The following is a 16,147-nucleotide window of genomic DNA, read 5'->3' as shown; positions in this document are numbered from 1 at the left end:
AAGGTGCCTACGGAGTCCTAAAAGTAACATCCGCCATCCCTCGGCTCGGCATCGCTTATGGTTGAGACTAGGACGGATCCGATCGCCTTCGAGCCCCCAACTTTCGCTTCTGATTAATGAAAACATCCTTGGCAAATGCTTTCGCAGCTTGTTCGCCTTTCATAAATCCAAGAATTTCACCTCCGACTATGAAATGTAATGCCCCGACCGTCCCTCGTTAATCATTACTCCGATCCCGGCGCAACACAATAGGATCGAAATCCTATGATGTTATCCCATGCTAATGTATACAAGCCGTAGGGCCGCTTTGAGCACTCTAATTTCTTCAAAGTAATACGAGGAACTACTCCGCCAATTAAGGCCAGGAGCGATCGCCGGCAAGTAGGGACGCAGCAGACGGTGCTCACCGTGAGGCGGACCGCCGACCCACCCCTAAGTCCAACTACGAGCTTTTTAATCGCAACAACTTAAATATACGCTATTGAGCCGGAATTACCGCGTCAGCCGGCACCACTTGCCCTCCAATGGATCCTCGTTAAGGATTTAGATTGTATTATTCCAATTACTGCACTCATAGAGCCCTGTATTGTTATTTATTGTCACTACCTCCCGTGTCGATTGGGTAATTTATGCCCTGCCGCCTTTCCTTGGATGTGGTAGCTGCTCGCTGCTCTCTCCTAATCGAACCCCACCTCCGCCACCCGTCACCACCATAGTAGGCCACTATCCTACCATCGAAAGTTGATAGGGCGTAAATTTGAATGATGCGTCACGCACAAAGGCCGTATGATCCGTCGAAAGTTATCATGAATCATCGTGAGCAACGGCAAAGCCCGCCGACCTTTTATCTAATAAATGCATCCTTCCAGAAGTCGGGTTTGTTGCACGATAGCTCTAGAATTACTACTGTTATCCGAGTAGCAAATACCATCAAACAAACTATAATCGATTTAATGAGCCATTCGCAGCTTCACAAATCAATTTGTTCATACTTACACATGCATGGCTTAATCTTTGAGACAAGCATATGACTACCGCAGATCAACCAGTAGCATTCTCCGCGACGCCGGACCGCATGGCCCTCAACATGCCCCGTGAGCTACGAAGAGGTCATAACAGAGCACGAGCATCGTCTGTGTCAAGAGACAAATGCATAGGCATCGAGAGATGAGGGCCTCAACCCTACTCTCAAAAATATTTTCCGTGATCCGAAAGCACGATCGAGCACCAAAGGCAACCGACGAGGCCACGCCGATTTAAGGGGCGACTCGGGACACAAGGCACGATTGAGGTCCACCACGCACTCAAGGGCACGGATGGAGAAGGGACGCAACACATCCATAATTCCATCTCGCTTAGGTACGCAAAGACAGATCCCGATCGCACTTTGAGTTCGACACAACAAGGGGACTTAATGAAGAGGAGTGCGGATCGACAGCTCGATGCGAGTAGCATGGAGCCCGCCAATACACACAACCAAAACGCCACTCATATGCCTATTATGTGATTAGTAGTAGCGCCCACGCACACCGCCCAATGTACCCACCCAACCGAATGGTAGGGGAGCGGAAGGAACAACGAACGAGGGCGCACCACAACCGCTTGGCACGAGAACTACGAGGGAAAAGTCCCACCGACTTGGTCGAGCCAAGACCGAGCCTACAAACTCAACTTACACCCCCAAAGGCCGCTGCCGCCAAAGGACTTGGTACTAGGGTCGCGGGCAGTTTCAATGCGGGCAAGGGCTTGGCAAGGCCAAGGCACCGTGTGGTCGCCGACTTGGGATGCACAAGGCGCCCTAAACGTGACGGGCGAAGGGCAAGTTAAGCTCGAGCCCATAGCAATGCATAAGCCACCCCAAGAGATCTTTGCCCGAATAGGAACTTGGTCTTGGAGTCGCTATTACATTTCTATGGGCACGGCTTGACCGCCGAAAATTGTCACCCCGCCACCACCACCACTGGCATGACCGACTCACCCCTGCAGGTGAGTCGCTATGATCTACCCGACCCCCATGGGGGCTAGACGCACCCCACCTCGGCTCGGAGGGGGCACGCCGGGCAAATGGATCTCTACCCCTTAAAGAGCTAAAAACTTCACAATATGCTACCAGCAACATTCGACCGTCTCAAATGCGGACACTCTTCTTTAGCTCAAGACATCCTGTGCACCAAGGTGCCGATGGGTGCCCGAGGCTCCCGCACATCCAAGCACCAAGTTGCCGATGGTGTCCGAGGCTCCCGCACATCCTAGCCACCGAGGTGCCGATGCCCCGAGGCTCCCGCGACATCCGAGCCACCAAGGTGCCGATGGTGGCCGAGGCTCCCGCACGACCAAGGGCCGAGGTGCCGATGGTGGCCGAGGCCCCCGCACGACCAAGGGCCTATTTTACCGATGGTGCCCGAGGCTCCCGCACGACCAAGGGCTTAGTTTGCCGATGGTGCCCGAGCCTCTCGCACGACCAAGGGCCTAGGTTGCCGATGGTGCCCGAGGTTCCCGCACATCCAAGCACCAAGGTGTCGATGGTGCCTCGAGGCTCCCGCACGACCAAGGGCCTAGGGTTGCCGACAAGGTCCGAGGCTCCCCTGCACGACCAAGGGCCTAGTTTGCCGATGGTGTCCGAGGCTCCCCGCACATCCCAAAGACCTAGGGGCCGATGGCGGCCGAGGCACCCGCACGACCAAGGGCCTATTTTCTCGATGGTGCCCGAGGCTCCCGCACGACCAAGGGCTTAGTTTGCCGATGGTGCCCGAGCCTCTCGCACGACCAAGGGCCTAGGTTGCCGATGGTGCCCGAGGTTCCCAGACATCCAAGCACCAAGGTGCCGATGGTGCTCGAGGCTCCCGCACGCACCAAGGGCCTAGGTTGCCGACAAAGGTCCGAGGCTCCCGACATCATAGCACCGAGGTGCCGATGGTGCCCGAGGCTCCCGCACGCACCAAGGGCCTAGGTTGCCGATGGTGCCCGAGGCTCCCGCACATCGGCACCGAGGTGCCGGCGGCGCCCGAGGCTCCTTCATGGCCAAGGGCTTAGTTTGCCGATGGTGTCCGGCCTCAGACATCCTAGCACCAAGGTGCCGATGGTGCCCGAGGCTCCCGCACGACCAAGGGCCTATGCTACCGGAACGGTTCACGGAGCACCGCCGGACGGATCGCCGAGCACCGCGGACGGATCGCCGAGCACCGCCGAACCTAACCGGCGGGGGGGGCACCGACGTCCCGCATACGGCATGGGCGGGCGGCCTCGACAACCCCCGCCGCCAATATCACCTCCCCTAAAGAGCTAAAAAACTTGGTCAATGCGCTACCAGTGACATTCATGTGTCCAAATGGGGACACTTTTTACCCGACGCCCCGCACCAACAGGGCCCAACTTTAGCTTTGGTGCTCAAGGCTCCTGGCCATCCATGCACCAAGGTGCCGATGGTGCTCGAGGCTCCCGCACATCCAAGCACCAAGGTACCGATGGTGCTCGAGGCTCCCGCACGACCAAGGGCCTAGGTTGCCGACAGTGTCCGAGGCTCCCGTACATCATAGCACCGAGGTGCCGATGGTCTCCGAGGCTTCCCACAACCAAGGGCATAATTTGCCGATGGTGTCCGATGCTCCCGACATCCATGCACCAAGGTGCCGATGGTGCCTCGAGGCTCCCGCACATCCAAGCATCAAGGTTACCGATGGTGTCTCGAGGCTCCCACACATCCGAGCCACCAAGGTGCCGGAGGCTCTTGTTATGAAAGGAGGGACCGGAGGATTCATCCATTGTTGGCTATCCGAATTCTACCCTTGGATTGGGAGGGACCGACAACTCATTCATTGTTGGGTACCAACATATAATGATATTTGAATTCTACCTTTGGTATTGGGAGGGACCCAAGACACCGACTCACCCATGATGACTTCAGATATTCCGGATACTCACGGATGGATCGCCTGAGCACCGCCGAACCTAACCGGTGGTGGGGGGCACCACGCCTGCATGCGATGGGCGTGAGCATTGCCCCGATAACCCCCGCCGCCAATGTCTCTTCCCCTAAAGAGCTAAAAAACTTGGTCAATGCGCTACCAAAGTATATACATGTGTCCTCAAATAGGACACGTTTTTTTAGTTTCCATATGTCCAAACAGGACACTTTTTTAGCCCGACGCTCCGCACCAACAGGGGTCAGAGTTGTCGATGGTGCTCGTGGTTCCTCAGACATCCGAGGCACTAAGGTGCCGACAGGGGAGCTCCCCACATGTCTCAAACGGGATGCTTTTTTTGTGCCGCTTATTCCACTTAGTGACTTAGTGTTTTTAATCAAGATTTTGCTGCTGGCCCAAAACAAATACAAGAAGTCAATGTTGGGTCCATGAAACATGGCACGATGGGGCGTAAAATTGAACAAGTCCCCTGAGTCACCAACAAGGGGGAGCCGCACCAAGACCAAAGAAAGGCCCCTCACAGCCATGTTCCACGAAGGGGGGCGGCACGGCCAGTGTTTAACTAACTCTTACACCAAGTCCCCACCGGGGACCCTGTGGTAGGGTCGTGCAATGTAACTAGGGGGATGGGATAGGCGATAGGGAGGGACGAATCGGGCTTAACAAAGGGTCAATTCAAGGATCGTGGCAAGAAGGCCACTCGCCACTTACAATACCCCGTCACAGATTTAAGTCGCCCCAAAGGATTCTACCCGCCGCCGGGGGAATTACGCCCAGGAGGCGCCATGACTTGTCCGCCATGTCACGCACTCCACGACATCGCGTCCTTGGGGCCAGAGGCCCTCATCGCTGGTCGGCAATCGGGCGACGGGCGCGCATGTCGCTTCTAGCCCGGATTCTCGACTTAGAGGCGTTCACCATAATCCAACAAGACGGTAGCTTTCACACACATCGCTTTTCAACCAAGCGCGATGACCAATTGTGCGAATCAACTGCCTCTCGCATTAGGTTGAATTACTATTGCGACGCTGCCATCAAGAGGGTAAACTAACCTGCCTCACGACGGTCTAAACCCACCACGCTCCCTATTGGTGGGTGAACAATCCAACACTTGGTGAATTTCGCTTCACAATGATAGGAAGAGCCGACATCGGGATCAAAAGCAACGTCGCTATGAACGCTATCGCCACAAGCCGCTTATCCCTCGTGGTAACTTTTCCGACACCTCTAGCTTCAAATTCAAGGTCTAAAGGATCGATAGGCCACGCTTTCACGGCTCAGATTCAGATCGGAAATCGTAATCAAACGAGCTTTTACCCTTTTGTTCCACACGAGATTTCTGCTCGTTGAGCTCATCTTAGGACACCGCTATCTTTAACAGATGTGCCGCCCACCAAACTCCCCACCGACAATGTCTTCCGCTTCGATCGGTCGGGCCAAGCCGCCTTGGGTCCAAAAGAGGGGCCAGTGCCTCATCCCGATTCACTAATAAGTAAAATAACGTTAAAAGTAGTGGTATTTCAATTTCGCCGAGAGCTCCCACTTATCCTACACCTCTCAAGTCATTTCACAAAGTCGGACTAGAGTCAAGCTCAACAGGTCTTCTTTCCTCACGATTCTCGCCAAGCCCGCTCCTTGGCCGTGGTTTCACCGATAGTAGATGTGACAAGGGGAATCTCAATCCATTCATGCGCTACTAATTAGATGACGAGGCATTTGGCTACCTTAAGAGAGTCATAGTTACTCCCGCCGCTTACCCGCGCTTGGTTGAATTTCTTCACTTTGACATTCGTGAGATCGCGTAAATCACATTGCGTGAGCATCCGCAGGACCATCGCAATGCTTTGTTTTAATTAAACAATGGATTCCCTTGTCCGCATTTCAGCTCGAAGTCGACCGTTCGTCGCCGGGAAGGCCCCGAGGGAGCTGCTCATTCTGTCTCGGCCGGCAAGACTGGCGATTCGCCTCGCCGCGGAGCAGCCGAGCAAGGCGCCGCAAGAATGACGGTTCGGATCGGGACCCCGTGCTCACCCCTCGAGCCAATCCTTTTCCCGAGGTTACGGATCCATTTTGCCGACTTCCCTTGCCTACATTGTTCCATTGACCGTAGGTCGCTCACCTTGAGACCTGATGCGTTATGAGTACGACCGCCGCGACGGCACTCGGTCCTCCGGATTTTCAAGGGTCACCGGGCGCACCGGACACCACGCGACGCAGGTGCTCTTCCGGCCGCTGATCTCTACCTCCTACCGAGCTGCTTCTGTGGTGGGCAGCCGTTAAATGTAAAAGATAACTCTTCCCGAGGCCCCCGCCGACGCCTCCGGACTCCCTAACGTTGTTGCCACCGCCAAGGTCCTTGCTCAGAATTTTAACCCGATTCCTCAAGCTCGCATTGATCGCTACTGTTGGACGGCTTCCCCGCCTCTTAGGATCGACTAACCCATGTGCAAGTGCCGCTCACATGGAACCTTTCCTCTTCGCCTTCAAAGTTCTCATTTGAATATTTGCTACTACCACCAAGATCTCGACCGACGGCCGCCTCCGCCGCTCAAGGCCTCGGTTTTGCGGCGACCGCCGCCTCCTACTCATCGGGCTCGCCCTTGCCCCGACGGCCGGGTATAGGTCGCGCGCTTAAGCGCCATCCATTTTCGGGCTAGTTGATTCGGCAGTGAGTTGTTACACACTCCTTAGCGGATTTCGACTTCCATGACCACCGCCCCGCATTGCCTTAATCGACCAACACCCTTTGTGGGTTCTAGGTTAGCGCAGCTGGGCACCGAACCCGGCTTCCTGGCTCATCCCAAGACGCCAGCTCGCTACCAAAATGGCCCACTTGAGCTCGATTCTGCATGCGCTGCTCAACGGCAGCCACGCCGGCCCTACCTATTTAAAGTTTGAGAATAGGTCGAGGGCGCTATGCCTCGATGCCTCTAATCATTGGCTTTACCCGATAGAACTCGCTAAGGGCTCCAAATATCCCGAGGGAAACTTCTGAGGAACCAGCTACTAGACGGTTCGATTAGTCTTTCGCCCCTATACCCAAGTCGATTTAACGATTTGCATCGTCAAGATCGCCATGGGCCTCCACCAGAGTTTCTCCGCTTCGCCCCGCCAGCATAGTTCACCATCTTTCGTCCCGACAGCATGCTCTCACTCGAACCCTTCTCGAAGATCAAGGTCGGTCGGCGGTGCACCCGCGAGGGATCCCGCCAATCAGCTTCCTTGCGCCTTACGGGTTTTCTAGCCCGCTGACTCGCACACATGTCGACTTTTGGTCCGTGTTTCAAGACGGGCCGAATGGGGAGCCCGCAGTCGACGCCCGAGCACGCAGTGCCGGGCACGCCGAGGCGGCGCGGCTGAATCCCACGATCGAGGCGACGACGCCTCCACGGGCGATCAAAGGCCTGGCTTGGGCCGCCACCACGACCAAGGCCGGTCCACGCCTGAAGCCGATCGGCGGACCGGCTCTCGCTGCCCACATCCGACCGGGCGCATCGCCGCCCCCATCCGCTTCCTCCCGACAATTTCAAGCACTTTTGACTCTCTTTCAAAGTCCTTTTCATCTTTCCTCACAGATTTGTTCGCCATCGGCCTCTCGCCCAGATTTAGCCTTTGACGGAATTTACCGCCGATTAGGGCAGATTCCCAAACAACCCGACTCAGAGATACTGTGGTGCAGCGACAGGTCCGCACGACGGGTTTCACCTTCCCGCGCCCTTTCTGTGGGACTTGGGCCCGGTCCGTCAGCCGAGGACGCTTCTCCAGACTACAATTGACGCCGATGGCGACCGATTCTCAAGCCGGGCTTTTCCCGCTCGCCGCCGCTACTAGGGGAATCTCGTAAGTTTTTTCCTCCGCTTATTGATATGCTTAAACTCACGGTAATCCCGCCGACTGGGTCGCTGATGCGAGCACCGCCCTTGCGATGCCGAAGGGTTCAAGGGTCTCGACGACGGACGCGCACGACCAACGAGGTTGCTTACAAGATTACCACCGATCGTCGCGACGATGATGTCGCCGAGGACTCGAATTTAGGCCAACCGCCGGCCGTGGAGCGCACGGAGGCCAATTTCCGCCCGCGGTCCAACCGAGGCTCGAGGGCTCATGGTTGGATGGGGCGACGATGCGTGACACCCAGCAGACGTGTCCTCGCCTAATGGCTTGGGGCGCAACTTGCGCTCAAAGACTCGATGGTTCACGGATTCTCGCAATTCACACCAAGTATCGCATTTCGCCACGCTCTTCATCGGCGCGAGAGCCGAGATATCCGCTGTCGAGAGTCGCTCAGATATTTTGCGACAAGAGAACAAAGATCATCAAGCACCGACACCGCGAACGGTGCGGCGGCTGTAAGACGGCCCCTTTTTTCGCTTTCGATTCCTTGGCGCGATTCGCGCCGGGTTTGTTCGCTTTGCCTCAAGAGGTTGATCCCGCATCTCACCCCACCCGACGGGCGAGGGACGACGAGACCGGCCGCCCGAGACACGGGGTGGCGAGAGGCGAGGATGCACCCGCACCACCTCCGTGTTGTTTGCAACTCGCTCATGGGTCGCTCGCTAGGCGTGTTTCGACAATGATCCTTCCGCAGTTCACCTACGGAAACCTTGTTACGACTTCTCCTTCCTCTAAATGATAAGGTTCAGTGACTTCGCGACGTCATGGGCAGCGAACCGCCCACGCCGCCGCGATCCCAACACTTCACCGACCATTCAATCGGTAGGAGCGACGGGCGGTGTACAAAGGGCGTGGACGTAGTCAACGCGAGCTGATGACTCGCGCTTACTAGGAATTCCTCGTTGAAGACCAACAATTGCAATGATCTATCCCCATCACGATGAAATTTCAAAGATTACCCGGCCCGCTTACCAAGGCTATAGACTCGCTGAATACATCACAGAAGCGCGCGTGCGCCCGTAACATCTAAGGGCATCACGCACTGCTATTGCCTCAAACTTCCTTGGCCTAAAAGGCCATAGTCCTCTAAGAGCTAGCCACGGAGGATCACCTCCGTAGCTAGTTAGCAGCCGAGGTCTCGCTCGTAACGGAATTAACCGCATAAATCGCTTCCACCAACTAAGAACGGCCATGCACCACCACCCATAGAATCAAGAAAGAGCTCTCACCATTAATCCTTACTATGTCCGACTCGTAAGTTTCCGTGTTGAGTCAATTGCCGCAGTGCTCCACTCGTGGTGCCCTTCCACAATTCCTTTAAGTTTCAGCCTTATGACCATACTCCCCTAACCCAAAGACTTTGATTTCTCATAAGGTGCCATGGAGTCCTAAAAGCAACATCCGCCGATCCCCGGTCGGCATCGCTTATGGTTGAGACTAGGACGGTATCCGATCGCCTTCGAGCCCCCAACTTTCGCTCTGATTAATGAAAACATCCTTGGCAAATGCTTTCGCAGCTTGTTCGCCTTCATAAATCCAAGAATTTCACCTCCGACTATGAAATACGAATGCCCCGACCGTCCCCTCGTTAATCATTACTCCGATCCCGAAGGCCAACACAATAGGATCGAAATCCTATGATGTTATCCCATGCTAATGTATACAAGCGTAGGCCCGCTTTGAGCACTCTAATTTCTTCAAAGTAACAAATACGAGGAACGACCCGCCAATTAAGGCCAGAGCGATCGCCGCAGAGAGGGACGAGCAGATCGGTGCTCACCGTGAGGCGGACCGCCGACCCACCCCTAAGTCCAACTACGAGCTTTTTAACTGCAACAACTTAAATATACGCTATTGAGCTGGAATTACCGCGGCTGCCGGCACCGCACTTTGCCCTCCAATGGATCCTCGTTAAGGGATTTAGATTGTACTTATTCCAATTACTGCACTATAGAGCCCGGTATTGTTATTTATTGTCACTACCTCCCGTGTCGATTGGGTAATTTGCGCGCCGCCGCCTTCCTTGGATGTGGTAGCCGCTTTCGTGCTCCCTCCTAATCGAACCCCAATTCTCCGTCACCCGTCACCACCATAGTAGGCCACTATCCTACCATCGAAAGTTGATAGGCGTAAATTTGAATGATGCGTCGCCGCACAAAGGCCGTAAGATCCGTCGAGTTATCATGAATCATCGAGCAACGGCAAAGCCCGCCGACCTTTTATCTAATAAATGCATCCTTCCAGAAGTCGGGTTTGTTGCACGATAGCTCTAGAATTACTACGGTTATCCGAGTAGCAAATACCATCAAACAAACTATAATCGATTTAATGAGCCATTCGCAGCTTCACAAATCAATTTGTTCATACTTACACATGCATGGCTTAATCTTTGAGACAAGCATATGACTACCGGCAGATCAACCAGTAGCATTCTCCGCGACGCCGGACCGCATGGCCCTCAACATGCCCCGTGAGCTACGAAGAGGTCATAACAGCACGAGCATCGTCCGTGTCAAGAGACAAATGCATAGGCATCGAGAGATGAGGGCCTCAACCCTACTCTCAAAAATATTTTCCGATCCGAAGCACGATCGAGCACCAAAGGCACCGACGAGGCCACGCCGATTTAAGGGGCGCACTCGGACACAAGGCACGATTGAGGTCCACCACGCACCTCAAGGGCACGGGATGGAGAAGGGACGGCAACACATCCATAATTCCATCCGCTTAGGTACGCAAAGACAGATCCCGATCGCACCCCTTGAGTTCGACACAACAAGGGGACTTAATGAAGAGGAGTGCGGATCGACAGCTCGATGCGAGTAGCATGGAGCCCGCCAATACACACAACCAAAACGCCACTCATATGCCTATTGCGTATTAGTAGTAGCGCCCACGCACACCGCCCAACAGCCCACCCAACCGAATGGTAGGGGAGCGAAGGAACAACGAACGAGGGCGCACCACAACCGCTTGGCACGAGAACTACGAGGGAAAAGTCCCACCGGACTTGGTCGAGCCAAGACCGAGCCTACAAACTCAACTTACACCCCCAAAGGCCGCTGCTGCCAAAGGACTTGGTACTAGGGTCGCGGGCGTTTCAATGCGGGCAAGGGCTTGGCAAGGCCAAGGCACCGTGTGGTCGCCGACTTGGGATGCACAAGGCGCCCCTAAACGTGACGGGGCGAAGGGCAAGTTAAGCTCGAGCCCATAGCAATGCATAAGCCACCCCAAGAGATCTTTGCCCGAATAGGGAACTTGGTCTTGGAGTCGCTATTACATTTCTATGGGCACGGGCTTGACCGGCCGGAAAATTGTCACCCCGGCCACCACCGCCGGCGACCGACTCACCCCTGCAGGTGAGTCGCTATGATTTACCCGACCCCATGGGGGCTAGACGCACCCCACCTCGGCTCGGAGGGGGCACGCCGGGCAGCGGATCTCTACCCCTTAAAGAGCTAAAAACTTCACAATATGCTACCAGCAACATTCGACCGTCTCAAATGCGGACACTCTTCTTTAGCTCAAGACATCCTGTGCACCAAGGTGCCGATGGGTGCCCGAGGCTCCCGCACATCCAAGCACCAAGTTGCCGATGGTGTCCGAGGCTCCCGCACATCCTAGCCACCGAGGTGCCGATGCGCCCGAGGCTCCCCGCACATCCGAGCCACCAGGTGCCGAGGTGGCCGAGGCTCCCGCACGACCAAGGGCCGAGGTGCCGATGGTGGCCGAGGCCCCCGCACGACCAAGGGCCTATTTTACCGATGGTGCCCGAGGCTCCCGCACGACCAAGGGCTTAGTTTGCCGATGGTGCCCGAGCCTCTCGCACGACCAAGGGCCTAGGTTGCCGATGGTGCCCGAGGTTCCCGCACATCCAAGCACCAAGGTGTCGATGGTGCTCGAGGCTCCCGCACGACCAAGGGCCTAGGTTGCCGACAGGGTCCGAGGCTCCCGCACGACCAAGGGCCTAGTTTGCCGATGGTGTCCGAGGCTCCCGCACATCCCAAGGACCTAGGGGCCGATGGCGGCCGAGGCACCCGCACCACCAAGGGCCTATTTTCTCGATGGTGCCCGAGGCTCCCGCACGACCAAGGGCTTAGTTTGCCGATGGTGCCCGAGCCTCTCGCACGACCAAGGGCCTAGGTTGCCGATGGTGCCCGAGGTTCCCGACATCCAAGCACCAAGGTGCCGATGGTGCTCGAGGCTCCCCGCACGACCAAGGGCCTAGGTTGCCGACAAGGTCCGAGGCTCCCAGACATCATAGCACCGAGGTGCCGATGGTGCCCGAGGCTCCCGCACGACCAAGGGCCTAGGTTGCCGATGGTGCCCGAGGCTCCCAGCACATCGGCACCGAGGTGCCGATGGCGCCCGAGGCTCCTTCATGGCCAAGGGCTTAGTTTGCCGATGGTGTCCGGCTCCTCAGACATCCTAGCACCAAGGTGCCGATGGTGCCCGAGGCTCCCGCACGACTAAGGGCCTATGCTACGGAACGGTTCACGGAGCACCGCCGGACGGATCGCCGAGCACCGCCGGACGGATCGCCGAGCACCGCCGAACCTAACCGGCGGTGGGGGCACCGACGTCCGCATACGGCATGGGGCCGTGCCTCGACAACCCCCGCCGCCAATATCACCTCCCCTAAAGAGCTAAAAAAACTTGGTCAATGCGCTACCAGGTGACATTCATGTGTCTGAAATGGGGACACTTTTTTTACCCGACGCTCCCGCACCAACAGGGGCCCAACTTTAGCTTTGGTGCTCAAGGCTCCCGCTCATCCATGCACCAAGGTGCCGATGGTGCTCGAGGCTCCCGCACATCCAAGCACCAAGGTACCGATGGTGCTCGAGGCTCCCCGCACGCACCAAGGGCCTAGGTTGCCGACAGTGTCCGAGGCTCCCGTACATCATAGCACCGAGGTGCCGATGGTCTCCGAGGCTTCCCACAACCAAGGGCATAATTTGCCGATGGTGTCCGATGCTCCCGCACATCCATGCACCAAGGTGCCGATGGTGCTCGAGGCTCCCGCACATCCAAGCATCAAGGTTACCGATGGTGTCTGAGGCTCCCACACATCCGAGCCACCAAGGTGCTGGAGGCTCTTGTTGCGAAGGAGGGACCGGGAGGATTCATCCATTGTTGGCTATCCGAATTCTACCCTTGGATTGGGAGGGACCGACAACTCATTCATTGTTGGGTACCGAACATATAATGATATTTGAATTCTACCTTGGTATTGGGAGGGACCCAAGACACCGACTCACCCATGATGACTTCAGATATTCCGGATACCGCCGGATGGATCGCTTGAGCACCGCCGAACCTAACCGGTGGTGGGGGGCACCGACGCCGGCATGCGATGGGCGGAGCATTGCCCTCGATAACCCCCGCCGCCAATGTCTCTTCCCCTAAAGAGCTAAAAAACTTGGTCAATGCGCTACCAAAGTATATACATGTGTCTCAAATAGGACACGTTTTTTTAGTTTCCATATGTCCCAAACAGGACACTTTTTTAGCCCGACGCTCCGCACCAACAGGGGTCAGAGTTGTCGATGGTGCCTGTGGGTCCTCAAGACATCCGAGGCACTAAGGTGCCGACAAAGGGGAGCTCCCCACATGTCTGAAACGGGGACATGCTTTTTTTGTGCCGCTTTATTCCACTTAGTGACTTAGTGTTTTTAACTGAAGATTTTGCTGTTGGCCCAAAACAAATACAAGAAGCCGAATGTTGGGTCCATGAAACATGGCACGATGGGGCAGAAAATTGAACAAGTCCCCGGAGTCACCAACAGTGGGGAGCCGCACCAGACCAAAGAAGGGCCCTCACAGCCATGTTCCACGGGGGGGGGCACGGCCAGGTGTTTAACTAACTCCTTACACCAAGTCCCCCACCTGGGGACCCTAGGGTAGGGTCGTGCAACAGAACTAGGGGGGATGGGATAGGCGATAGGGAGGGACTTAATCGGGCGGCAAAGGGTCAATCTCAAGGGATCGTGGCAAGAAGGCCACTCGCCACTTACAATACCCCGTCACAGATTTAAGTCGTCCCAGAAGGATTCTACCCGCCGCCGGTGGGAATTACGCCTGTGGAGGCGCCATGATTTGTCCGCCGCATGCATGTCAAGACTCCACGACATCGCGTGTCTTGGGGGCCAGAGGCCCCATCATGGGTCGGCAATCGGCGACGGGCGCATATGTCGCTTCTAGCCCGGATTCTCGACTTAGAGGCGTTCACCATAATCCAACAGACGGTAGCTTTCACACCGGGCTTTTCAACCAAGCGCGATGACCAATTGTGCGAATCAATCTGCCTCTCAGATTAGGTTGAATTACTATTGCGACGCTGCCATCAAGAGGGTAAACTAACCTCGCCTCACGACGGCCTAAACCCACCACGCTCCCTATTGGTGGGTGAACAATCCAACACTTGGTGAATTTCGCTCACAATGATAGGAAGAGCCGACATCAAGGATCAAAAGCAACGTCGCTATGAACGCTATCGCCACAAGCCGCTTATCCTCGTGGTAACTTTTTCCGACACCTCTAGCTTCAAATTCAAGGTCTAAAGGATCGATAGGCCACGCTTTCACGGTTCAGATTCAGACCGGAAATCGTAATCAAACGAGCTTTTACCCTTTTGTTCCACACGAGATTTCGCTCGCTGAGCTCATCTTAGGACACCAATTGCTATCTTTAATGATGTGCCGCCTCACCAAACTCCCCACCGACAATGTCTTCCGCTGATCGGCCAATAAGCGCCTTTGGGTCCAAAAAGAGGGCTGTGCCTCATCCGATTCACTAATAAGTAAAATAACGTTAAAAGTAGTGGTATTTCAATTTCCCGAGAGCTCCCACTTATCCTACACCTCTCAAGTCATTTCACAAAGTCTGACTAGAGTCAAGCTCAACAGGTCTTCTTTCCTCACGATTCTCGCCAAGCCTGCTCCTTTGGCCGTGGTTTCACCGGATAGTAGACAGACAGAATCTCGTTAATCCATTCATGCCGCTACTAATTAGATGACGAGGCATTTGGCTACCTTAAGAGAGTCATAGTTACTTCCTTCCGCTTACTCCGCTTGGTTGAATTTCTTCACTTTGACATTCGTGAGCATCGCGTAAATCACATTGCGTGAGCATCCGCAGGACCATCGCAATGCTTTGTTTTAATTAAACAACTGGATTCCCTTGTCCGCATTCAGCCTCGAAGTCGATCGTTTGTCGCCTGGAAGGCCCCCTGAGGAGCTGTTCCCAATTGGCCTCTCTCGTCAAGATTGCTGGCGATTCGCTTCGCCATGGAGCAATTCTGAGCAAAGGCGCCGGCATCGACGGTTCGGATCGGGACCCCGTGCTCACTTTCTCAGAGCCAATCCTTTTCCCGAGGTTACGGATCCATTTTGCCGACTTCCCTTGCCTACATTGTTCCATTGACCGTGAGGTCGTTCACCTTGGAGACTGATAAGGTTATGAGTACGACCGCGCGGACGGACTCGTCCTCCGATTTTCAAGGGTCACGGGCGACCGACACCACGCCGACGCAGGTGGTGCTCTTCCGCCGGATTGGATTCCTACCTCCGTACCGAGCTGCCTGTGGTGGGCGGTGCCGTTAAATGTAAAAGATAACTCTTCCCGAGGCCCCCGCCGACGCCTCCGGACTTCTAACGTTGCTGCCACCAAGCATTCTGCCTCCTCAGAATTTTAACCCGATTCCTTCGGTTCACCGATCGCTACTGCTTGGACGGCTTCCCCGCCTCTTAGGATCGACTAACCCATGTGCAAGTGCTGCTCACATGGAACCTTTCCTCTTCTGCCTTCAAAGTTCTCATTTGAATATTTGCTACTACCACCAAGATCTCGCAGACCGACGGCTCCGCTCAAGGCTCGGCTTTCGGTTTATGCGGCGACCGCGCCTCCTACCATCGGCTCGGCCCTTGCCCCGACGACCGCGTGATAGGTCGCGCGCTTAAGCGCCATCCATTTTCGGGCTAGTTGATTCGGGCAGTGAGTTGTTACACACCCTTAGCGGATTTCGACTTCCATGACCACCGCCCCGGCTGCCTTAATCGACCAACACCCTTTGTGGGTTCTAGGTTAGCGCGCAGCTGGGCACCGTGAATCCGGCTCCTGGCTCATCCCGCATCGCCAGCTCGCTACCAAAATGGCCCACTTGAGCTTTCGATTCCGTATGCGCGTGCTCAACTAAGCACCACACCGGCCCTACCTATTTAAAGTTTGAGAATAGGTCGAGGGCGCCATGCTCTGATGCCTCTAATCATTGGCTTTACCCGAGCAGAACTCGCATGGGCTCCAAATGACTCGAGGAAACCTGAGGAACC

General features: G+C 55.6%; 1 non-coding gene and 1 pseudogene across 1 annotated transcript; both read right to left on the bottom strand.

Annotated features, from left to right (window-relative positions):
- Nucleotides 1-4,571: 4,571 nt before the first annotated feature.
- LOC128036882 (28S ribosomal RNA) lies at nt 4,572-7,828 on the bottom strand (annotated as a pseudogene).
- Nucleotides 7,829-8,051: 223 nt separating this feature from the next.
- Nucleotides 8,052-8,205, bottom strand: LOC128036881 (5.8S ribosomal RNA). Its single transcript, XR_008193337.1, has one exon. It is a non-coding gene; the product is annotated as a 5.8S ribosomal RNA (ribosomal RNA).
- Nucleotides 8,206-16,147: the final 7,942 nt, after the last annotated feature.

Source organism: Gossypium raimondii, unplaced genomic scaffold (assembly GCF_025698545.1).
Source record: "Gossypium raimondii isolate GPD5lz unplaced genomic scaffold, ASM2569854v1 Contig00066, whole genome shotgun sequence".
NCBI classification, from domain to species: domain Eukaryota; kingdom Viridiplantae; phylum Streptophyta; class Magnoliopsida; order Malvales; family Malvaceae; genus Gossypium; species Gossypium raimondii.
Note: the sequence above shows the minus strand (reverse complement) of the source record. Positions and strands in the feature narration are given on the sequence as shown.